Source organism: Hemitrygon akajei, chromosome 5 (genome assembly GCF_048418815.1).
Source record: "Hemitrygon akajei chromosome 5, sHemAka1.3, whole genome shotgun sequence".
Classification (NCBI taxonomy): domain Eukaryota; kingdom Metazoa; phylum Chordata; class Chondrichthyes; order Myliobatiformes; family Dasyatidae; genus Hemitrygon; species Hemitrygon akajei.
In genome coordinates, this window is record NC_133128.1 from 194,393,370 (window position 1) to 194,418,912 (window position 25,543).

Consider the following 25,543-nt stretch of genomic DNA (forward strand, 5'->3'; position numbering starts at 1 on the left):
AACTCCCACTACCTGTTGAATGCTGCCAATGGTGTGCGTCTGAAATAGCCTCTGACAACCAAATCCATCCTGGCATTCGCTACGGAGCCCAGCTGAACTGTTTCTACTGACAGGAGAAGGGAAAGGGCGGGTTACTGGCGTCTTAAAACCAATCACTTTGGTAGAAACATAGAAAACCTACAGCACAATACAGGCCCTTCAGCCCACAAAGCTCTGACGAACATGTCCGTACCTTAGAAATTACCTAGGGGTACCCATAGCCCTCTATTGTTCTGAGGTCCATGTACCTGGTAAATGAAGCCTCTCAGCCATATTGGTAGGTCACCCAGGAGAAGGAAAACTCCGATCTCAAACCTCTGTTGACTTGTGCCTATACCCACTCATGGAGAAGGCCAGGAGTGAACCTCAGGGGAAAATCCAGACCTGGAGTCCCTGTGTTAAGTTCAACACCAGCTGGCAGCTCCTGCAATGCCTCTAATGCCAAATATCAGTCTCTGCCATTCCTTTAGGTTCATCAGCTGCATGGAGAGGGAAAGGCATCAGAGTGGACAACAGCCTGCTCTCCACTTCGTATTGGTCTGGCTTGCATGCTGGTTTACACATCACATAATAGAGCTGGGACACAACGTCCATGGAGGGATTAGTGTAAATCAGTTCGCAATAGTCATCATGAACTCAGTGATTCCAAGCTCTGTGTATGTCTCTGTGACTCTCTGTAAACACAATGTGAGATCTCCATCACACACCTTTGCTCTAATGAAGTCTTTAATGTTAGATAGTTGAGGTGATAACAAACAAATAGCACGAGATGGAGTGTAGACATAAAGAGGAGGTTAAATAAAAACAGAAAATGCTGCAAATATTCTGCAGGTCAAGTGGCATCTATGGAAAAGAATAAACAGTTGATGTTTCAAGCTGAGGCCCCTCTTAGGTCCTGAAGAAGGATCTTAGCCCAAGACTTCAACAGTTTATTCATTGTCATAGATGCTGCCTGTCCTGCTCTGTTCCTCTCGCATTGTGTGTGTATTACTCTGGATTTCCAGCCTCTGCAGAATATCTTGTGTTTAGTTATTTCCATAGAAGCTGCCTGACCTGCTGAGATCCTCCAGCATTTTCTGAGAGTTACTCTGGATTTCCAGCCTCTGCAGACTTTCTCTTGTTAAGTTTAATTAGAACAGAAAATGCTGGAAATACTCTGCAGGTCAGGTGGCATCTGTGGAAGGAGAATCAGTGTTCTGGTGACCTGAAACATTAGGTCTGTTTCCTTTTACTCATGCTACTTCTGTAATTTATAGTTTTACTTCTAAACCTCCAAACTTGGTTTTGCCAAACATCAGTTTAGATTTGAAATGCTGTAGGAATTAGGGGGATAATTAAATTAGACTACATAGCCCCAAGTTCAAATTGGCCAAATATTCACCCTCTGTGGTATAATCTGTTGATTCTATGAACTGCTTGAAATTATTGCAGCAGTTGAAATTATTGCCTGCTCCCTTATAATCACGTCAGCTGGGCATTGCTCTAAGGTGCACATTACACTGGTGTTTTGGAACAAATCCAAAGAAGCTGCTATACCTCAGAAGACAGACTTATCTTTTGAATATTCCAAAGCTAAGTGGTCTAAGTCATGCAACGTATTTTCATTGATTATGACATGGAGTTTATCTAGCGTCCTAGGTGGGGCAGGTACAATAAGTGTACATCATATAGATTTTATTTTGAATATATTTTGCCATGTACGCTGCCTTAGCATTTAAAAAAAAGCTGCAAGGACAAACTGAGCTTACAAGCAAACAGCAATAAGTAGTGCACTAGTCCTGTAATCACGTAGGTAAACTAGAGAACTGAATACTGAGAAGTTGAAAGATTCCAGTAATATTTAAAAAACGTTTGGTGTGCTGGCATTCATCAACAGTGGGATTGAGTTCAAGAGCTGTGAGCTATACCAGACCCTGGTCAGACGCCACTTGGAGTACTGTGCTCAGTTCTGGTCACCTCACTACAGGAAGGATGTGGAAACTATAGAGAGAGTGCTGAGGAGATTTACAGGGATGTTGCTTAGATTGGTGGGTGTATGTTATGAGAATAGGTTGAGTGAACTCGGCATTTCCTCCTTGGAACAACGGAGGATGAGAGGTGAATAAGATGATGAGAGGCATCAATCGTGTGGATAGCCAGAGGCTTTTTCAGGGCTGAAATGGCTAACACAAGGGTGCATAGTTTTAAGGCACATGGAAATAGGTACAGAGGGGATGTCGGGGTAAGTTTTTCACACAGAGAGTGGTCGGTGCGTGGAATGCACTGCCAGCAACGGTGGTAGAGGCGGATACAATAAGATCTTTTAAGAGCCTCTTAGATTAGTACATGGAGCTTAGAAAAATAGAGAGCTGTGCACTGGGGAAAGTTTAGGCAGTCTAGAGTACGTTACATGGTCAGCACAACATTGTGGGCCAAAGGGCCTGTAATGTGCTGTAAATTTCTATGTTCTATGCTATGTACATCTTGCTTCAGTAGTCTGAGGTCCCCACCTGCTTTAAGCAACCTTCAATTATACCGGTGCCTAAGAAGAATATGACTGTCATCCAGTAGTACTTATATCCGCAGTGATGAAGTATTTTCAGAGGGAGGTGATGAAACACATCTACTCCAGTCTGAGAACTAACTTTTATCTGCTCCAATTTGCCTACTGGAGCAACATGTCCAGAGCAGATGCCATTTCTGAGCACAGCATCTGAGCACAGCATCTCGGAGACTGAGGGGGGAGCAGTACCTCCAATCGCCTTTATACAGGGGTCTGTGGGAGGAGCCACATGAGCAGTCAGCAGAGGGGCATGTCCAGACAGGCATACATAGTTTACCACATTCACCCCGGGGGCATGTCCAGACAGGCATACATAATTTACCACACCTACTTTAGTGTTCTCATACATTTTCTATATTTTCCAAGTACCTCATTTGTTCCTTGGTGCCTTTACCTGCTATACACCTCTCTCTTTTTCTTAACCAGTTCACCAATATACTTTGAAACTCACAGCATCAGGTTCAGGAACAGTAATTACCCTTCAACCATCAGGCTCTTGAACTAAAGGGGATAATTTCACTCAACTTCACTTGCTCCATCACTGAACTGTTCCCACAATCAGTGGACTCACTTTCAAGGACTCTTTATCTCATGTTCTTGATATTTATTGCATATTTAGTTGCTCTCTTTATTATTATTCCTTTTTTATTTGCACAGTTTGTTGTCGTTTGCACACTGGTTGTACACTGTTGGTGTGGTCTTTCAATGATTCTATTATGATTATTGGATTTATGAGAAATTGAATCTCAGGGTTGTACATGGTGACATTTATGTATTTTGATAATAAATTTACTTTGAATTTTGAAGACTGTCAGGTAGGGCCCATGTACATCATTTAGAAGAGCCTGAACTACCAGAATTAGTTTTAAAAAAGCAACAAATAGATCAGACAAAGTGGAGGCACAAAGTAGATGTGAGAGAAGGAAATGACAAGTAGAGCGATTACTGTTACTAGCCTGTTACAGATACATAAACATATATGTATAAACTGGTGGTGCAATGGCTTCAGTGCCGGACTCCGGAGCGAAGGCTCCTGTGTTCGAATCCAAGTCGGGCCACCCCCGAGCACGTTTTCCATCCGTGCCGGCTTGAGTGTCGAGCTAGCCAATCGGCCTTGTAAAACAAAAACAAGGGTCAAGTCAGGAACGTTCATATTGTGACCCTGTTAATCGGAAAGGAGACCAATCCTGACAACACGCACCAGACAAGAATGGCTGGCTGTCTGGAGTGACACACTAAAAAATGTTTATACAGAGTCTTCAGGATAGTGAAATAACTCAAAGTAATTTAACAAGTCCTTATTGCTAAGCTAAAAGAGATTTTGGACTAGATAACTTAAAGTTTAGTGTAAAATATGTAAAAGGAGGAGGGAAAGATAATGATGCGGAAAGATTTAGAGACGGTAAATCAGGGCATCATTAAGTCCATTATTTATTTATTGATTTTATTTACTGATACAGTATGGAGTTGGCTCTTCTACTCCTTTGGGCTATGCCACCCCAGCAACCCCTGACTCTACCTTCATACAGGGCAATTTACAATGACGAATAACCTACTGGGTACATCTTGGACTGTGGGAGGGAGTCAAAGCAGCCAGAGAATACCCAAGCATTCTACCCCTTTCATAATCTTATGTTTCTATAAGACCTCCTCTCATTGTTCTGAATTCCGGTGAGTGCAGTCCCAGACGACTCAACCTCTCCTTAGAGTCTACTCCCCTCATCTCTAGAATCAACCTGCTTGTTTTACCTTAAGCTCCCTAGTAACCTCCAGTTCATCTTATATTCTTATACTGGAAGAATTGGATCACACCATGATTGAATGGTGGAGCAGACCAGATGGGCTGAATGGCCTACTTCTGCTCCTATGTCTTATGGTCTTATCACATAACACCCAATCCAGTATTGCTGATCCCCTGGTATTCTCAACAACAAATACTCTTTAAAAAACCCATCTCATATGCATTCAACAAATTCACTGCCTTGAGATCCATTTCCAACCTGATTTTCTGAATTGACTTGTATGTTGAAATCTGCCATGACTACAAGTTCACTGATCTTATTTTGAATACTATGGACATTCAAATAAAGTGCCCTTACACTCATTGTGTTTTTAAAATCTTGTGATCTTTCACTCTTTTGCACTTAATTTTTCTTCACTTCACTCTGACTTTTCTCTTTTTTCCGTTGCTTTTTTCTTTATCTTTTTCACATTTTTCTCTTTTACTTTAGCCACTCTTCTCCAGTCTGTTGAACCTCCCTCCCTATTATTTGGTTTAAAGCCCCATTCACTGCCCTAGTTTTGCAAATCACTTGGACCCAAGTCCCATTATGGTTCAGAAGGAGCCCATCCCATTGAAACAGCTCCCTCCTTCCCCAATACCGTGTGTTTCAGAATCAGATTTAATATAACTGGCATACTGTATGTCATGAAATTTGTTAACTTTGCAGCAGCAATACATTGCAACATATGATAATATAGGAAAAAACTGAATTATGTAAATATATATATTTGTTTTTAATTAAATAAGTAGTGCTAAAAGAGAAATTTTAAAAAAGTAGTGAGGTAATGGTCATGGGTTCAATGTTTATTCAGAAATCGGGTTTCTATATATGATAATATTCCTTTTAAAGTTACGGATTCTTTTAGATATTTAGGTGTTATAATTACTAAAAAAAATAAGGATCTTTATAAAGCCAATTTTCCTCCTTTAGTGGACTCTATGAAGTATTCATTTAGTAGATGGAGCCCACTTACATTTTCACTTGTTGGTCGTATTCATATAGTTAAAATGATGATTTTACCAAAAATTTCATATTTATTTCAGAATATTCCTGTTTTTTTGACTAAGAAGTTTTTTTTGAGCGGATTGATTCTATTATTCTATCTTTTATTTGGGATAATAAAAGACCAAGAATTGGTAAATGTCATTTGCAGAAGTTGAAAAAGGATGGGGGTCTCACTTTGCCTAATCTAAGAATGTACTATTGGGCTGTTACTTTGCGGTATATGTCCTTTTGGTTATATTGGGGTGATGGGAATGATTAGCCAATTTGGGTAGACCTGGAACTGAGAGCTGTGAAACAGTTTTATTTAACTTCGTCATTAGGAGTTGCTCTACCTATACAATTAGCTAAAGTTGTTAATTTAAACCTATATCCTGTGGTTAAGCACTCTTTACAAATTTGGATCCAGTTCTGCAATTTTTTTAATCTTAAAAAATGTAAACTTTATAGTATAATTTATCATAATTACTTTTTTAAAACCTTGTTGGAGTGATCCAATTTTTTTACTTTGGAAAAATAAAGCTATTAATTCTTTTTTGGATTTATTTAAAGAAGGCAGATTGATGTCTTTTGAACAATTTGAATTTGAACAATTAGTCGATAAGTATTCTCTCTCATATTCACACTTTTTACAATATCTTCAAGTTAGACATTTTTTACAAAAATATTTAAGTAATTTTCCTTACATATTGGAGGCTGACTTGCTAGATACTATTATGAATATGAATCCCTTGTTGAAAGGTTCTATTGGAAGAATTTATAATTCATTATTACAATGGGACAAGCGTCCTTTACTTAAGATTAAACAGGATTGGGAGAAGGAACTCAATTTGACTTTTATATGGAAGGATTGGACACAGATTCTGAAGCTGGTTAACTCTTCTGTGATCTGTGCTAGTCATTCACTGATTCAATTTAAAATTGTACATCGTTACCATTTGACAAAGGAGAGACTTTCTAAAATATTTCCTAATGTTGACAAGTATTGTGAAAGATGTAAAACTGAGATCGCTATACTGACACATATGTTCTGGTCATGTTCTATATTAAAACAGTTTTGGAAGTCAGTCTTTTTGACAATTTCTAAAGCACTCAGAATCAACTTACAACCTAATAAATTAACTGTGCATTTTGGAATAATTCCTCAAAATATCTATGGTATTTCTGTGTCTAACCAACATGTTATTGTGTTTGTTACATTGATAGCTAGGAGGGCCATCTTGTTGAAATAGAAGGATATATCAGCTCCTGCTTTGTCACAATGGTTCTCTGAAGTGATGCTGTGTCTTAGCTTGGAGAAAATTAAAAGTCGAATCTTTGAACCTCTATTTGATTTTGAGAAGAGATGGGGCTCATTTGCTCGTTACTATCATTTCAGTTAACTGATTGATTTCCTCCACAATCTAAATGTAATTTTTTTTGGATATATCTTTTTTTCTTGTTGGCGGTTTGATGTTTATTTTTAGAAGCTTTCTGTATGACGCCTGGCTCCGGGGTTGTACCCCCAATGGGTTCTTTTTTTTCCTCACTTTTCTTGCTTAGTAGGGTTTTTTTTTATTCACAAAAATTTTCAGTCTTTAAGATAGTGGTGTGCCACAGGGATCAGTGCTGGGTCCATTGTTATTTGTCATCTATATCAATGATCTGGATGATAATGTGGCAAATTGGATTAACAAATTTGCTGATGATACACAGATTGGAGGTGTAGTGGACAGTGAGGAAGGTTTCCAAAGCTTGCAGAGGGATTTGGACCAGTTGGAGGAATGGGCAGAAAAATGGCAGATGGAATTTAATGCGGACAAGTGTCAGGTATTGCACTTAGGAAGGTCAAACCAAGGTAGAACATACAAGGTAAATGGTAGGACACTGAGGAGTGCAGTAGAGCAGAGGGATCTGAGAGTACAGATACATAATTCCCTAAAAGTGGAATCACAAGTAGATAGGGTTGTAAAGAGAGCTTTTGGTACATTGGCCTTTATAAATCAAAGTATTGAGTATAAGAGTTGGAATGTAATGGCGAGGTTGTATAAGACATTGGTGAGACCGAATTTGGAGTATTGTGTGCAGTTTTGGTCACCTAATTACAGGAAGGATATTAATAAGGTTGAAAGAGTGCAGAGAAGGTTTACAAGGATGTTGCCAGGACTTGAGAAACTGAGTTACAGAGAAAGGTTGAATAGGTTAGGACTTTATTCCCTGGAGCATAGGAGAATGAGGGGTGATTTGATAGAGGTGTATAAATTTATGATGGGTATAGATAGAGTGAATGCAAGCAGGCTTTTTCCACTGATGCCTGGGGAGAAAGAAACCAGAGGACATGGGTTAAGGGTGAAGGGGGAAAAGTTTAAAGGGAACATTGGGGGGGCTTCTTCACACAGAGAGTGGTGGGAGTGTGGAATGAGCTGGCAGATGAAGTGATGAATGCAGGCTCACTTTTGACGTTTAAGAAAATCTTGGACAGGTATATGGATGAGAAGGGTTTGGAGGGATATGGCCCAGGTGTAGGTCAGTGGGACCAGTCAGAAAATGGTTCAGCACAGCCAAGAAGGGCCAAAAGGTCTGTTTCTGTGCTGTAATGTTCTATGGTTCTATAATATCCTCTTTTATGAGGCATTGTAAGTGTTGTTACTTCAGTGTACTTGTGCTATTTTTGAATAATAATAACATTAAAAGATTTGAAAAAAGGAATCGGGTTTCTGTGAGTGAGGGCTGATGGGACTGTTACTATTTTTCTGCAAGTGTGAGAGTTGCAAACTGTTATTGTTGCTGCTGGTTTCCGTGGGGAAGGGGGGATGGCAATCTGGAGAAGATATATATCAGGGTTGTATCATACAGACACATACACTCTGATGATAAAATGAACCTTTGGATGGCAGAGGGGAAGAAGCTGTTCCTGAATCATTGAGTGTTTGCGTTCAGGCTTCTGTACCTCCTTCCCGATGGTAGCAATGAGAAGAAGGCATGTTCTGGGTGTTGCAGATTAGAGTTAACATAGAAACACAGAAAACCTACAGGACAATACAGGCCCTTCGATCCACAATGCTGTGCTGAACATGTACTTACTTTAGAAATTACCCAGGGTTACTTATAGCCCTCTATTTTTCTAAGCTCCATGTACCTATCCAGGAGTCTCTTAAAAGACCCTATCGTATCCGCCTCCATCACTGTCACTGGCAGCCCATTCCAAGCACTTACCACTCGTTGCGTAAAAAACTTACCCGACATCCCCTCTGTACCTACTTCTAAGCACCTTAAAAATGTGTCCTCTCATGCTAGCCATTTCAGCCCTGAGAAAAAGCCTCTGACTAGCCATATGATCAATGCCTCTCATCAACTTATACACCTCTATCAGGTCACCGCTCATCCTCCATTGCTCCAAGGAGAAATGGCTGAGTTCACTCAACCTGTTTTCGTAAGGCATGCTCTCCAATCCAGGCAACATCCTTGTAACTCTTCTCCGCACCCTTTCTATAGTTTCCACATTCTTCCTGTAGTGAGGTGACCAGAACTGAGCACAGTACTCCAAGTGGGGTCTGACCAGGGTCCTATGTAGCTGCAACATTACCTCTCGGCTCCTAAACTCAATCTCATGATTGATGAAGGCCAATGCACCATATGTCTTCTTAACCACAGAGGCAACCTGTGCAGCAGCTTTGAGTGTCCTATGGACGGACCCCAAGATCCCTCTGATCCTCTGCACTGCCAAGAGTCTTACCATTAATACTATATTCTGCCATCATATTTGACCTACCGAAATGAACCACTTCACATTTATAAAAATCATGAAGAGTAAAGGTCCCAGAACAGATCCCTGATGCACACGACTGGTCACCGACCTCCATACAGAATATGATCCGTCTACAACCACTCTTTGCCTTCTGTGAGCAAGCCAGTTCTGGATCCACAAAGAAAGGTCCCCTTGGATCCCATGCCTCCTTACTTTCTCAATAAGCCTGGTACCTTATCAAATGCCTTGCTGAAATCCATATACACGACACCTACTGCTCTTCCTTCATCAATGCATTTAGTCACATCCTCAAAATATTGAATCAGGTTCGTCAGGCATGACCTGCCTTTGACAAAGCCATATTGATTATTCCTAATCATATTTTGCCTCTCCAATTTTCATAAATCCTGCCTCTCAGGATCTTCTTCATCAACTAAGAGCTTCTTTATATTTAGTATGAATACTCTCAAGAAAATGAATCTCAGGGTTGTATATTGTGACATATTTAAACTTTGATTATAAGTTTCCTTTGAAACAAAGGTTCAGGTGAACTGTCCAGGTGCAGATGGAAGCAGCACGTGGACGGAAACACAATAGTTTGTAAGAAATAAAAGTTTGTTTCCATCATGCCCACTGTTTACCATTTTGGGAAACACCTCTGTGTTATCATCCTTATAATCTAAACATTTAATGTGTATTAAATGTTTCATTTGATCACCTCTACTATTACAATGATATTAATTCTAAACATGTAAAAATAATCTCCAAGTTGATCTGGTCACTTTATCTAAGAACTAAACTGGAGAAAGGAATTCTTACTACATTTGTATGTGGCCGGGGTAAGACAACACCTGGAATATTTTGTGCAGCTTTGATCTCCTTATTGAAGATATACTTGCCATGGGGAACATGCAGTGAAGATTTACTAACCTCATTTGCAGGCATGAGAAGTTTCCTAGAGAAATCGTGCAATAAAACCTGTATTTTCTGGAATTTAGAGGACATTAAGTGGAATTTACAAAACTGTTATCTACCACTTGTGACAGGCTGGCTTTAAGGAGGATCTGTCCTCTGACTGAAAATCTACAAGTAAGATCAATGTCTTGGAATGAGAGGCAGGTTGTCTGTCAGAAACGGTGTCAAAATTCCTTTACTCAGGATAGGTGAATGGTTTGTATTCTTTGTGCAAAAGAGTTAGTAAAAAAGTTCAGCTGTTGAGTTAATTGAATTCAGACATGAGTAGATCTCTGGATATTAAATGAATTGTTGGATATGGAGATGGTGTAGGAAGATGGCACTGAGATAGAAGTCCATCTAAGGTCATGATAAATGGCAGAGTAGGTTCCAAGGTCCAGATGGTCTCCCCCTACTCCTACCTTTATGTTTCTAATATTCTGATAAACTGGACTTGAGAGTGATATGAATGTAGAGGCCCTTCCAGACCAGACCAAGGTCTCCAAAGGACTTAAGAGTGAACAGTTTCAAAGTATGATCGCTTCTATGCAACAGAAAATCATCAGCAAAAGCCAGATTCCAACTTCTGTAACGTGAAAATGTAGCAGATGATCTGTTTTTACCCCCAAGGTAGTTAATTGATGGGTAGCCACAAGCCTGCGTATTTTCAAAGTATGAAAATGTTTACATTATAGGGGAAACAGAGCGTTGGGCTTTGAGTGTAGCCCTGTATGCTTGGCTGAGAGACAATACCACTGTCAATGCTAAAGCATTCCCTTGTGAGTGCACTGAAATATTCCACTAGTTTATATGCCCAGGTTTCTGAAGAGACATATAGCTATGAAATTACTTATGTTTCTTCCCAAGCAAAGATTCAGACAACTTATTTAATTGTGCAACTAGAACATATAAAACTTGAACAGTATCATGATATTACTTGAACGACACCCGTTCATTATCTCATCTGTACTTAATCTTTCCTGAACGGCAGTTTTTCATTGCCACAACCTATCGGCTTGTCAACAAAGTAAGTCCATCAGCTCCATTAAAAATTGCATTGATACATTTTATTTCAGGTACATTTTTACCTTAATCAAAGAGGTTTACCTGAAACTTAATGCATTTATGACTATTATAGCTTCATGGGATTTAGTGATTAATAGCCACACTGCAAAGTTTATTCAACATCAAGTATCAATGGCTTGAATAGATGTTCTTTGCTTAATAGGCCTGGCGGAATCAGAGCTGTCTAATATTCGTGCCCACTGCATTGATTTTTAACTGACCTTAATATTTTAGTTAATTGTGTTGGAAATCTTATACCAGTTTGTGTTTATTGATTTTTGTAAAAATGAATAATTTGCAGTTATACAAAATATATAGCTTTGTTTCTCCTCTGTGCTATCAGATAGTAAGAATCTTAGCCTTCAGATGGAGTGGGTCCCTATGTACTGCCTTCCACTTGGAAGCCAGCTCCTGGCTGATCTGTGTCACAATGCAAGACCTTTATGAACATAACTGTTGTGTATTTGCAGTCTATCTTGGTACTTAATTAGACAAGTGTCAAACTACATTAACTGACCTTACCAATTCAATACATGGCATCACTCCTTTCCGCAGAAATGAACTTCAATGTTTTATCACACATTTAACTCACGGATTTAACCATTTCAATTCAACACATTCTGACTATAACCAACACATTTTCTGTTTCAACTTATTGATAACTCTGGAACTGAAAACTAATTTTTCAACTTACAACAGTTTTCATTGTTTTGAAACCCTCAACTTAAAGCTCGACCTCAATACAAAATTGTTAAACTTCAGAAGTTGTTTTCTAACCCTTTGAGGTCTCTCTATCCGGTTTCTCTTTGCTTTCAATGTCTGGTAATGGCTTTTGTTCACTGTGAACTTTCAGCTTATCTATAACTGTCCATCATATTGTCCTACTGTCCTGGTACCTCATTGTCAAATGCCTGTATTTCCTCCTGTTTGTCAGAAGTCTCTCTTGTATTGAACTTTTTTTTTTTTACATGTGTGGTGTTCCTTGCATGCTGCACACTTGCTGGAGATTCAACCTCCACTTGATTCCCTGTTCTCCTCACCAGCCTGTGAGGTGTTGTGTTGAAAAGTGTGGTGAATTTGTCCACTTTTTCTTGCATAAATAAGCAGTGTCCCCAACTTTTACAGTAGACTTTTGTGCTCCTCTTTGATCCTCTGTATACAGATAGTGGTTTCCTTTTTGTTCTGCATCCCAATCTCATACTCCCAGTTCTGCTGTGTGTATCTCCTTGATGTCTGGTAACTTCCCCCTCACTTTGTGGTTTAGAGAAGTTCAGCAGGATTTCCCCTGTAGTGGCATGTTCCACACATCTGTACACAGTCACATACTTTCTCAGTTTATGTTTCCAGTCAAGTCTTCTGCCTGAGCAATCCTAATCCTTTTCATCAGTGATGCATTTTGGCGCTCCACTTCACCATTTGCCTGAGCCCACTTTGGTGCTCTTTACAGGAGTTTGATTCCATTACTCTCACAATATTCAGATCTGAATGGAGGTCCATTATTGATTTGATAGATATGGGCAGTCCACGTCTACTGAAAATGTTCTTCAGACACTCAATAACTTTCTGCAGTCGTAGAGGTCAGACTGTCATATTCATAAAATTGGCTGCAGTAATCAACTACTACTAGAATGAATGGTTTGTTGTTAATGGTCCAAGCAAATCAACAGCTATTTCCTGTCAAGGATGATCCAGTAATGGTGCCAGTTTTAGTGGTTCTGGAGGGTTGGGTCTAGATACAGTTTGACAGCTGTGACAAGTTTCGCAGTTTTTCAGCTGCTTATCCATACCAGGCCACTGAACCTTGATTCTGGGATGTTGTTTTGTACCAACTATTCCCAAGTGTCCTTCAAGGTGTCTATTCATGATGGCTTTGTGCACCTCCTGCAGTTTTGGATCTGTGACTGAGGCTCTGCCCACCTCTCGTGTTGTCAGGGGTTTAGGCTATGAACTTGATATATTCCTCGGAATCATGCTTGTGTGTCTCTTTTTGAGCAGTCTCTGCCAGTTGCCTCTACATTGGGTCTGCAATGTTCTGTTTTCCTGGCGTGTGTATGATTCTGTAGCCATATGGTTGCAATATTGAGACCCACCGCTCTATACATGCACATGCTTTAGATCTTGGGTTGTAAATTATCTCCAAATGGTTGTGATCTGTGATCAGGTCACATTTTCTTCCAGACGAATAAGGATGAAAATTTTCATAGACCCATACTAGAGTTAATGCTTCTTGCTCTGTTTGTGAGTATTTTCATTCACCGTTTATCAGACTGCGGCTCACATAGCAGACAGGTACCGTTTCTTCATTTTGTTTTTGTATGAGTACTGCCCTAGCCCAACTGTTTCCAATTCTCATTTCACATTCAAACACCCCCCTGTGCTGGATGAATATAGGTTTAGCTTTCTCTTTTGCTTAGGAATATATGTAAGGCACTTTATTTTCTCAGACTTTAATTTTTCCCCACACATTTTAACCCAGTATATTAAATCTGGCTCCTGAATCTACTAACATGCACAGATTTACACCCCCTGCACCAAAAGTAATTTTTTTAGATGACTCTGTCTCATTAATAACACATACAAATCCCTCTGTTCATCCCCAACATTGTTCACTTTTTGTGTCTTTAGTCCTTTTGTCCTGCACATTTTTGCAAAGTGGTCCTTTCCAGTGCATTTTCTGCACTTCTGTCCACTTTCGGTCTCTACCCAGGTGATCCGTGTTTCCACATCTGTAGCATTTCCTTTCATTTGTATTAGTAGATTTTCTTTTTCCCTCTGTCTTTTTGCCATGTGTCACTGCATATCTGGTCCTCTGGCCCTGCAAGGTGCAAAAGTAGTGCTCTCTGTGTCTGTTTTCTATTATCTGTTGCATTATTGTCCACAATCAGCCCTTTACCATCAGCATAAAATTCAAATGATTTGAGCTACCACATCCATCTCAGACCTGATGTAGCTGGCTCCGTAAAACATTGGAAGTGTTGGATCCCGGATTTCTCCATTTCCATCAACTAACGTTAAACTTGCTTTCAATGTCCATATCGTAGCCACTGTAGCATATCTTCAACCTATATTAATGCATATATCATGACTCAAAACTCTGAACATGTCTTTATTTCTCATTTCTGCTTCCATGCTCCCTCACATCACGTGTTGTTGTCTCAGACTGATGACATCATCATCGTACTTGACAAGTGTCAAACTACATTAACTGACTTTACCATTTCAGTATGTGACAACACCATCAGGCCCTGGCCTCAGAGTTGACTTAGCAGCTGCTTAAATTATGCAGTTGGCATAACTAACAAAAAATATTTGTGATTATCCTTGACATTCAAAATTTTAAAATAAACATGTTTAAAAAATCTTAAAATACTGAAGAATAATAATATACAATTTAAAAATTTTCAAATTCAGTCAATTAAATAAAAAAGACAGGAAATTACTAGGTATTGATTCGAATTGTCCTACAGTGGAAGTGCTTGGAGGTTTGTGTTCCCTGTAGACTCAGCTGTAATATCAGAGAGCAGCTGCTCTCAAAGCAAAGAGCAGCCAAACGGAAGCTCGGAGCTGTCAGTTTTTGAGTGGAAGACCTGGGCTATTAATGCTTCACCACTCCATCCATGGAGTCTTCAAAAACAGAGTAGCAAATGTGAAAATCTAACACAAAAAATGAAGATGGAAAATATTGGAAATGCTACAAAGAAGGCATGATGATGCTATATTTAATTACGAGTTTGAGAAGATTTAGTGTGTCACCGGACACTGGCATATTTCTACAGATGTACCGTGCATCTAACTGGTTGCATCACCATCTGGTCTGGGAGAAGCGATGGCCATTGCACAGAATCAACAGAGAATTGCAGAAACTGAGCCAGCGCCATCATGGGCACTAGCCTTCGTAGTATCCAGAACATCTTCAAGGAGCAATGCCTCTAAAAGGCAACATTCATCATTAAGGACCTCCATCTCCCAGGCCATGTCTTGCTCTCATTGCTACCATCAGGAAGGAGGTACAGAATCCTGAAGGCACACACTCAATAATTCAGGAGCGGCTTCTTCCCCTCTGCCATCTGACTTCTGAATGGACATTGAACCCATGAACACTACTTCACTAAATTTTACTTCTGTTTTTGCAGTACTTATTAAATTTAACTATTTAATATATATATATACTTACTCTAATTCACATTTTTTTATTATGCATTGTATTGTACTCCTGCCGCAAAGACAGATTTCACAAATATGATGGGATTTTAAGCAACCTGCATTTTTTTAATTTCTAAAACTTCTTTTTAAAACCAGATTTAAATATTAGAGGGGTGAAGGGAAGCGAAAGGGAGCATAAGTTGATGCTATATGCTGACGATGATTTATTACTGATTAGTGACCCTCCTAATTCCTTACCCCCACTAATGAAACAATTCAATTATATTCTGAAGTGTCTGGTTATAAAATCAACTGCAGTAATTCTGAAGCTATGCCAATGTCAAAATTGTATTATTCAAATTCAGTATCTCAGTTTAATTTCAGATGGGTGCTAGTTGGAATGAAGTAACTAGGGATCAAACTCAGTCAGAATTTGGATGAAATAATTACTTTAAATTATGATCCATTATTGAGTAGGATAAGAAATAATCTGGATAAGTGGGGGGCACTGCGACTGTCACTCTGGGGTAAAGTCAATGTAGTTAAAATGGTCATAGCACCTCAGTTTAACTATCTTTCTATGATGCTTCCTTTAAATATTTCAGATTTGATCTACAAGCAATACAACAAAATTATTAGTGACTTTCTATGGGATAAGAAGAAGCCCAGAATTAAAATGAGTAAGATGTGTATGTCCAGGGACATGGGTGGGCTCAGTCTACCAGATGTCTGGGCATATAAATTATCCTTTGAAATAACCAAGTTAGCTAAACATTGGGACAGGGCTGATGTTGATTGAGACTGGGTGGTTATAGAACAGAGCTTGGCTGCACCACATTCTCCCCTTAACATTCTCTCACAACATGTGAGAGACAAGACTAATCTAAATCCTATACTATTTCACTCAAGGAGTGTGTGGAGCACAATTCATAAAGCTTGTAGAATGTCACATTTAAATCAGTTATACTCCTCGCTCTGGAATAACCCTGCGATATGCAGTGGGAAAAGAATGGTGTACTGGAAAGAATGGAAGATTAAAAGTGTAAATACAGTAGGTGATCTCTATGAGAATGGGATTTTTATGTCGTATGTGGATTTGCAGAGGAAATATAACTTTGTAGATAAAGGGAATTTCTGGAAGTATTTACAAATAAGACATTGCATTAGTAGCATATTCAAGAATGGTGGCCCACAAAGTAACCCTTTAACTGAATACTTTACACTACCATAGGAAGTTCATAAAGCATCAGTGTTTTATAAAATGTTCAAGCACTCTGTGGGTGAACCATGTAACAATCTCAAAGCAGTATGGCAGAAGGATCTTGGAAGCGATATTGAAGATAACGAGTGGTCAAATATTTTATCAAATGTGGGTAGACATATTAGGGAAGCGAGAGGGAAATTTATTCAGTATAAGATAGTACACAGTTATTATTTGACACCAACTAGATTCTACAAAATGGGGATTGTTGATAATCATTTATGCTGAAAATGTAAAAATGAGGTGGGCACATATTTTCACATGATTTGGGAGTGTTCCATGGTTCGTCCATTTTGGTGGAAAGTTCCTAATTTGTTGGGGAATTGGTCGGGTCCTACACTGCTCTTGTGCCCATGGCTTTGTCTCCTGGGTGATAGGACAATGATACCTAATGTAAACAATGACAAACTTACCATTTTAAAGGTGGGTCTCATCACAGCTGCAAGAATTAAATTGCAAAACTGGAAAAAACCCAGATGTCCCACTGTGAGGGAATGGACTGAGGAAATGGTTAAGATTTCATCATATGAACACATATTGGGAAGAATTAACAGTGAGGGAAAAGTGCAAGATGCGTGGGATCAATTTTGGTTGTATGCTAATTTAAATTTAAATTAGAAGTTTTTTTTCTGTTTCTTAGTTTTATATGTTTTCCTGTCATGGGATGGCTGTGTAAATATGCTGTACTGTATCTGCTCTATGATATGCTGTGCTGCTTTGTAAAATAAGAATAAATAATAAAAATTTGAATTACAAAACAAAATGTACTTATTATGTTACTGCCCTCCACCACCCATCCTACAGGAAGCATTTTGTGTTATTTATAAATGGTTCTCTCTGTAAGCGTTCGGCACAGACTAGAAGGGCCGAGATGGCCTGTTTCCGTGCTGTAATTGTTATGTGGTTATATATAACAAGGACAAGGGAAGGAGGGTGACAGGAGGTACCACACAGTAGATGCCCTGGAGTAGAGAGAGCCAAGCTTACACTGGTTCAATGGGAAAACTAGCAGCAGGAGAAGAGGAGAGAGGATGAAGGCTTTGTTCTTCCTACCATTTGCATTGATGGCACAGAATGTTGAAAAAACCAAACTGACAACACAAAGTTAGTGGGTGGATAGAAGTGAGAGAGTTCAAAAATAAAACAAAGCACATAGCTCAAGTCGCTGAGTGACATAGATGGTAGGGGTATGTAGGGCAATGGTCCTGGCCAATGATCCCTGTCTGCGTGCACACACCTTTTGCTATTAGCATACAAAAGTTAAATTGCGCACAAAAGGTTGTATTCCTGTGCCTCATTTGGCATGTTAAGTATCTTTCATGATCATACACTATCACATTTCCTTTTCTGGTGTGGACAGTGCTGACAACATGGGGTCTGCAATGATGTGTCTGCAGATTTTAGAATTGGCTTAGTTCAAGATTTAGAAGCAGAGCTTCACAGCAGTTTCTCTCTCTCTCTCTCTCTCGTTCATTCCTCATCTGTTAGGGCATAGTAGATTAGAGAGAATGGCTCTAGTGACAGGGTTCTGTACTGTCTGTGGGAAGTCTGAGAGACCTCCAGTCTCCCTGATAAACACATCTGCACCAGGTGCACCGACCGAGCTGTAGCTCCTCAGAGAACGTATTAAGAAACTGGAGCTGCAGCTCAATGACATTCGGTTCATATGGGAGAATGAGGTGGTGATAGACAGGAGCTACAGAGAGATAGTTACTCCTAGATTTCAGGTAACTGGGTGACTGTCAGGAGGAGGAAGGGAAATGCACAGCCAGTGCAGAGTACACCTGTAGCCAGTCGCCTCGATAATAATTATAGATCTTTAGATAATATTGGGGGGAGGGGGTGACATACCGGGGGAGTGTCAGTGACCAGGTCTCTGGAGCTGTGGCTCAGAAGAGCAGAGAGGTGAAGAGGACTGCGTGTTGACCAGAGATTCCATAGTCAGTGGAACAGAGAGGAGATTCTGTGGGTGCCACAGAGACACCCGGATGGTATGTTGCCTCACTGATGCCAGGATCAGGAAAGTCTCGGATCGTGTCCATGGCATTCTCAAGGGCAAGGGTAAGCAGCCAGAAGTCTTGGTACATATTGTCACAAATGACATAGGTAGACAGGTTGAGGAGATCCTGGAGAGAGATTTTAGGGAGCTAGGTAGAAAGCTGAGGAACAGGATCTTCAGAGTAGTGATCTCTGAATTGCTGCCCGTGCCATGCAGCAGTGAGGGTAAGAATAAGATGAACGTGTGGCTGAGGAACTGGTGCAGGGGCAGGAATTCAGATTTATGGATCATTGAGATCTCTTCTAGAGAAGGTAATAGCTGTACAAAAAGGATGGGTTACACCTGAACCCGAGGGGGGTCCAATTTCCTTGTGGGCAGGTTGTCTAGGGTTGTGTGGGTGGGTTTAAACTAATTTGGCAGGGAGATGGCAAGCGGAGTGATAATGATGAAGATGAGGCAGCTGGTTTACAAACAGAGGCAATGTTCAGTGAGGAGAGGCTGATGACAGGGCAAAACTGCAATCAGCAGGATGAGTTGCAATGTAAAAGTAGACAAAATTGAAAAAGGGTGAATCAAGGACAGAAGGTGTTATATTCGAAAGCTCGTAGTATACGGAATAAGTCAAATAAACTTGTAGCACAGTTACAAATTGGCAGGTATGATGCTGTAGGCATTACTGAATCATGGCTGAAAGAAGGTTATAGTTTGGAGCTTAATATCCAAGGATATACATTGTATCTAAAAGGTGGGCAGGAAGGCAGAGGGAGTAGTGTGATTCTGTTGGTAAAAATTGAAGTCAAATCATAAGAAAGAGATGGCATAGAGTCAGAAGGTGTTGAAACATTCTGGGTAGAGTTATGGAACTGCAAAGGTAAAATGAGCGTGATGATACAGCCCAGCTAACAGAGGTAAAGATGTGGTCTACAGGTTATCAGAATCAGGTTTAAAATCACCGGCATGTGACATGAAACTTGTTAACTTAGCAGCAGCAGTTCAATGCAAGACATACATAACATAGAAGTGAAAAAAATAATTAAACAAGTAAATCTATTACTGATACTTTACAGATTTTTAAAAATGTGCAAAAACAGAAATACTGTATAATAAAAAAGTGAGGTAGTGTCTGAGGGTTCATTGTCAATTTAGGACTTGATGACAGAGGGTAGTGGTAGATGAAGTTACTCTGCCTGAAAGTCTGTGATCGGTTCAGGGATCTTTGTTGCATTGTTATACAAATAAATTGGATGAAAATGTAAATTAATAGGTTAGTAAGTTTGTGGATGATAGTAAGACTGGTGAAGTATCGGACAGTGAAGAGAGTTCTCAAAAGATACAGCAAGATATAGATCAGATACTGATGAGTAGAGAAATAGCAGATGGAGTTTAATGTGAAGTGTGCACTTTGGGCAGCCGAATCCAAGAGGAAGCCACACAATTAATGGAAGGAAGCTTAACAACATTGATATACAGAGGGACTGAGTTTCATTGGTGGTGGCAATGAGCGTGAATGAGTAAGGAAGTCATGTTGCACCAATACAAAATGTAGGTTAGCTGCATTTTGGTCCCTCATCACAGAAAGAATGTGGAAGCTATGGAATGGGTACAGAAGAGATTTGCTGGACTGGAGATGTGAGCTGGAAGGAGAGTTTGGACAAACATGGATTGCTTTCTCTGGAGCACCAACAAGGCTGAGGGGACCTGATGGAAGTTTATAAAATCATGAGAGGCACAGATGGAATCTTTTCTTTGGAGTAGAAATGTTTGACACTTGAGTACATGCCTTGCACTGGTCACGGCATGCAATAAGTGCAGCCTCGCAGAAAACCTCAAACGACTGCAATGTTCCTACTACCAAACAAGTGTACAGTGGATGCCATCTCCCCGGCCCTACACGCATCTCTAGAGCATCTGCATAATCAAACACCTGACTAACTGACCCCAGTCAATAGGATAGGGAGCAGTAACTCTGCCCCACAAGCTTCATCCTCAACCCCTACTCTACTTGCTGCACACTCATATTTGCGTGGATAAGTTTTGTTACATGTTTGCAGATAATACCACCGACATGGTTTATATCTCAAATAATGATGAATTGAAGAACAGGCAGGAATAACATGGTGTCATGACAACCATCTTTCTTCAGTGTCAGTGATACAAAGGACTCGTTTATTAGCTTCAGTAAGGGTCAGTGCCCATGATCCTTTTTACATCAGCAGTGCTGACACTGGGAGGGTTGAGAGCTTCAAGTTCCTAGCCATGAGTGAGCATCGCTGGTAGCTTGTCCTGGTCCAACAATATAAATACCATGACAATGAAAGCTCACCAGCACCTCTAATTCCTCAGAACACTAATACTTTACATTTCCCTCAGACCAGCTCTAATGCACCATAGAAATCGCCCTATCCAGAAGCATCATGGTTTTGTATGACGACTGCCCTGTTCATGACCAGAACAAACAGCAGAGTTGTCGACACAGCTCAACACATGGTGAAAACCAACTTTCCCTCCATAAACTCTGTCTGCACTTCTCCCCACCTCAGTAAAGCAGCCAACATAGTCCAAGATCCCACTTACTCCAAATATCCTCCCTTTTCTCACTCGATCAGACAGAAGATACAAAAGCCTGACTGCACAGACCACCAGGCTCAAGGACGGTTTCAATCCCGCTGTTAAAGGGCTATCGATCACATTGACAAAAGCAATATATAAACTGGAATTTGGCAAAAAAATTTTTTATTTAACTTGACAACTGAGCAGAATTTTTATATTGTGGTTGATCATGTCAAAAGCCACTGAGAAATCAAGAATGTAACTATTTTATTAGTCTCCACTGTGCAACAATTCACAGGCAAGAAACTTGAAACTTCCTGAACACGGACTGTTCCCATCTGATCCAAACATGAAACTTCCTGAACACAGACTGTTCCCATCTGATCCAAACATGAAACTTCCTGAACACAGACTGTTTCCATCTGATCCAAACATGAAACTTCCTGAACACGGACTGTTCCCATCTGATCCAAACATGAAACTTCCTGAACACAGACCATTTCCATCGCAATCAAACATGAAACTTCCTGATCACGGTCTGTTTCCATTTCACTCTGATGACTGTAATGTCTAATGTCTAGTGCAATTAAGTGTAACAGCCAAGCATTAACGCATATTAATTCTGTTTTGATTAGTTTCACATTACATCTATAAAGTTAGTAACCTTCCCAGTCACTCAATACAATAAATTTGCAGTATTTAATGTCCTGTTGAATTCCTACTTGTCTGCAGCAATGATGCTCATCTTGAAAAGTTAAAAGTTCACCATGTTTTCAAAATGTTGACATGACATTTAAAGGTAGGTCTGGTTCATCTTAAAGGCCAGAAGATGTGAAAAATACTGAAGATTTCATCAAAGGACCCATGACCAATAGCAACAATATTGTACCTCATAGCAAAATCAATATCATGCAATTTATTAGGCTCAATGTGCAGGCAGATTGCAACAGACCAAGTACATCTAACATTCATCTTACAATAGTAATTTACTATTTAATATATCATCTCACCTGGATTATTGAAGTCAGTGAGCAACTTCAAAGCTAAGTAATAAATTCTCAGAACCTTTTCTGTTACACTCTGTCAAGTTACGCTATCAACTTGGTATCACTCCAGGGTTCTCAGATTCTCAGATCCATTACGTTGATTCTGATTACTTGTTACCCAGGCTTTTATTGTGAGAGACCAGCACTTGCTTGTCATGCATTATCTATTTTCTTTGCTTTGGCAAACCCAGCTTGTATTTTAAGTTCATGATGTACAATAATATCAGAACAACTGTGTAGTTTTCTCCAACTATCCGAATTTTCCTTTCACAAAGATTGCTAATCAAATACTAGTGGGTGTAGGCTTTTCAAATGAAGCAGCATCGTCTGCACGATGTACTTAAGTCTGATGAAAAGGCAGCTGTTCATTAAAAAGTGGCTCTTTGTATGTGTTTTATGCAAACTGAACATCTGAATTTTTTGTGAGGAGAATTACTGATGAGATCTAAGCAGCTAAACTTTCCAGCATTTCTGAAGAGTAGGCTGAATATTTAACAATAAAATGTACCTGATGGCATGGGACTTAAGCGGGACAGAACTCATGAAGAATGGCCTGATGGATAAATTATCAAAATATTTGTTAGGCTAAACAAAGGAAAGATGTTCTGTTGTACTAAAGGTAAAAACCCAGATCTGTAATCATATGATGGTCACTGATAAATTCAGTAGAGAATACAGGAGAAACTGATTTAACCAGAGAGCTGTCAGATTAGCTCACACACTGGGGAGAAAATTATTAAGTTTTTGAAATGGTGACATAAACCCTCTGATATCCTTTAATAAGAGCTGATGAAGAATTGACTGAAGATCTCCTCAAAGACAAAACCTCATTGCAACAATTCCTCAATGCTGCACTGAAGTGTCAGCACAGATAACACATTCAAAGCCTCTAAAATGACAACATCATATCTTTCTGCTTTGAAGGCAAGGAAGATAGCAGCTGAACCACAATTTTCATTAAGTTTCTACTCTGGTTCCACTTAGTAAATTTGCATCACGCTCTCAGTGTTGGCTTGAATCACGTCTCAGTGCTGGATTGGATTATCAGTTTCGATCATATGTGCTGAAATCTGCAAATTGGGAAGAAGCTTTGGACCCGAGACATAAATCACAAACAAGAAAAAAATCTGCAGATGCTGGAAATCCAGAGCAACCTTACAAAATGCTGGAAGAACTCTGCAGGCCAGGGACCATCCATAGGAATCATTCAGGACGAGTCCCTTCATCAAGATTGGAGAGAAACGATGAGAGGTCAGAGTAAGAAGGTGGGGGAGGAAAGGAAGAAATTCCACAAACTAGGTGATAAGTGAGAGGGGAGAGGTGAAGTCAACAGCTGGGAAGTTGATTGGGGAAACATAGAGGATGGAGAAGGAGGAATCTGATAGTAGAGGACAGAAGGCCATAGAGGAAAGGGAAGGGAAGGGGAGGAGCACCAGAGGGAAGTGATGGAGAGAAATGAGAATGGGGAACAGTGAAGGAGAGGAGAGGATTTGGTGCTTCCATATCAGGTTGTGATGCAGCCAGTCAATATACTCTCCACCACACATCTATAGAAATTTGTCAAAGTTTTAGATGTCATGCTAATTCTGCAAACTCCTAAGGAAGTAGCTGCAACACACACAAAATGCTGGAGGAAGTCAACAGGCCAGGCAGCATCAATGCATTCTTTGCAATTGCACTTACATGCTCGGCCCAGGACAGGTCCTCTGAAATTATAACACTGAGGAATTTAAAGTTGTTGACCCTCTCCACCTCAGATCCTCCTATGAGGACCGGCTTATGGACCTCTGGTTTCTTTCTCCTCCAGTCAATATGCTCTCTACTACACATCTAAAGAGTTTAGTCAGAATTTTAAATGTCATATCAAATCTTTGCAAACTCCTAAGGAAGGAGAGGCGCTGCCACGCTTTCTTCATAATTGCACGTACGTGCTCGGCCCAGAGCAGATCCTAGAACCATAGAACACTACAGCACAGTACAAGCCCTTCAGCCCTCCATGTTGTGCTGTCCGCTATCCTCTGAAATGACAACTCCATGGAACTCCATACAAGGCATTGGTGAGGCCAAATTTGGAGTATTGTGTACAGTTCTGGTCACCGAATTATAGGAAAGATGTCAACAAAATAGAGAGAGTACAGAGGAGATTTACTAGAATGTTACCTGGGTTTCAGCACCTAAGTTATAGAGAAAGGTTGAACAAGTTAGGTCTTTATTCTTTGGAGCATAGAAGGTTGAGGGGGAACTTGATAGAGGTATTTAAAATTATGGGGGAATAGATAGAGTTGATGTGGATAGGCTTTTTCCATTGAGAGTAGGGGAGATTCAAACAAGAGGACACGAGTTGAGAGTCGAGGAGCAAAAGTTTAGGGGTAACACGAGGGGAAACTTCTTTACTCAGAGAGTGGTAGCTGTGTGGAACGAGCTTCCAGTAGAAGTGGTAGAGGCAGGTTCGAATTTGTCATTTAAAAAAAAAAATTGGATAGGTATATGGACAGGAAAGGAATGGAGGGTTTAGGGCTGAGTGCAGGTAGGTGGGACTAGGTGAGAGTAAGCGTTCAGCATGGACTAGAAGGGCCGAGATGGCCTGTTTCCATGCTGTAATTGTTATATGGTTATATGGAATTTAACGTTACTGACCCTCTCCACCTCTGATCTTTCAATGAAGACTGGCTTATGGACCTCTGGTTTCCCTCTCCTGAAGTCAATAATCAGCTTCTTGGTCTTGCTGACTTTGAGTGAGAAGTTATTATTGTGGCACCACTCGGCCAGATTTTCAATCTCCCTGCCATATGCTGCTACATCACCACCTTTCATTTGTCCTACGACAGTGATACTGTTGGCAAACTTAAATATGGCATTGGTGCTGTGCCCGGCCACACAGTCATAAGGGTAAAGCGAGTAGAGCAGGATGGTAAGGACACAGCCTTGTGAAGCACCTGTGCTTCTGGAGATGGCGAAGGAGCGGTTGTTGCCAATCTGAACTGACTGGGGTCTGCAAGTGAGGAAATCGAAGATCCAATTGTACAAGGAGGTATTGGGGCCAAGGTCCTGAAGCTAATGGATTAGCCTTGAGGTGATGATAGAATTGAATGCTGAGCTGTAGTCAAAAAAAAAAGCATCCTGATGAATGCATCTTTGCTGTCCAGATGATCTAGGGTGGAATGAGATGGCAGCTGCTGTGGACTTGCCATTCCAGTAGGTAAATTGGAGTGGATCCAAGTGACTTCTCAGGCAGGAGTTGATATGTTTCACCATGGTTGGGGAAGACTCTGAATGATTTTCTCATCTACAGCTGTTTTAATAAAGCTTGTGACAATTGTGGTGTATTCATTCAGATCCGCTGATGAATACTTGATCATGGCCCAACTTGAAGCAATCCCACAGCCACTCCTCTGCCTCTCATGATCTCTTCTTCGTTGCCCAGAAAGCTG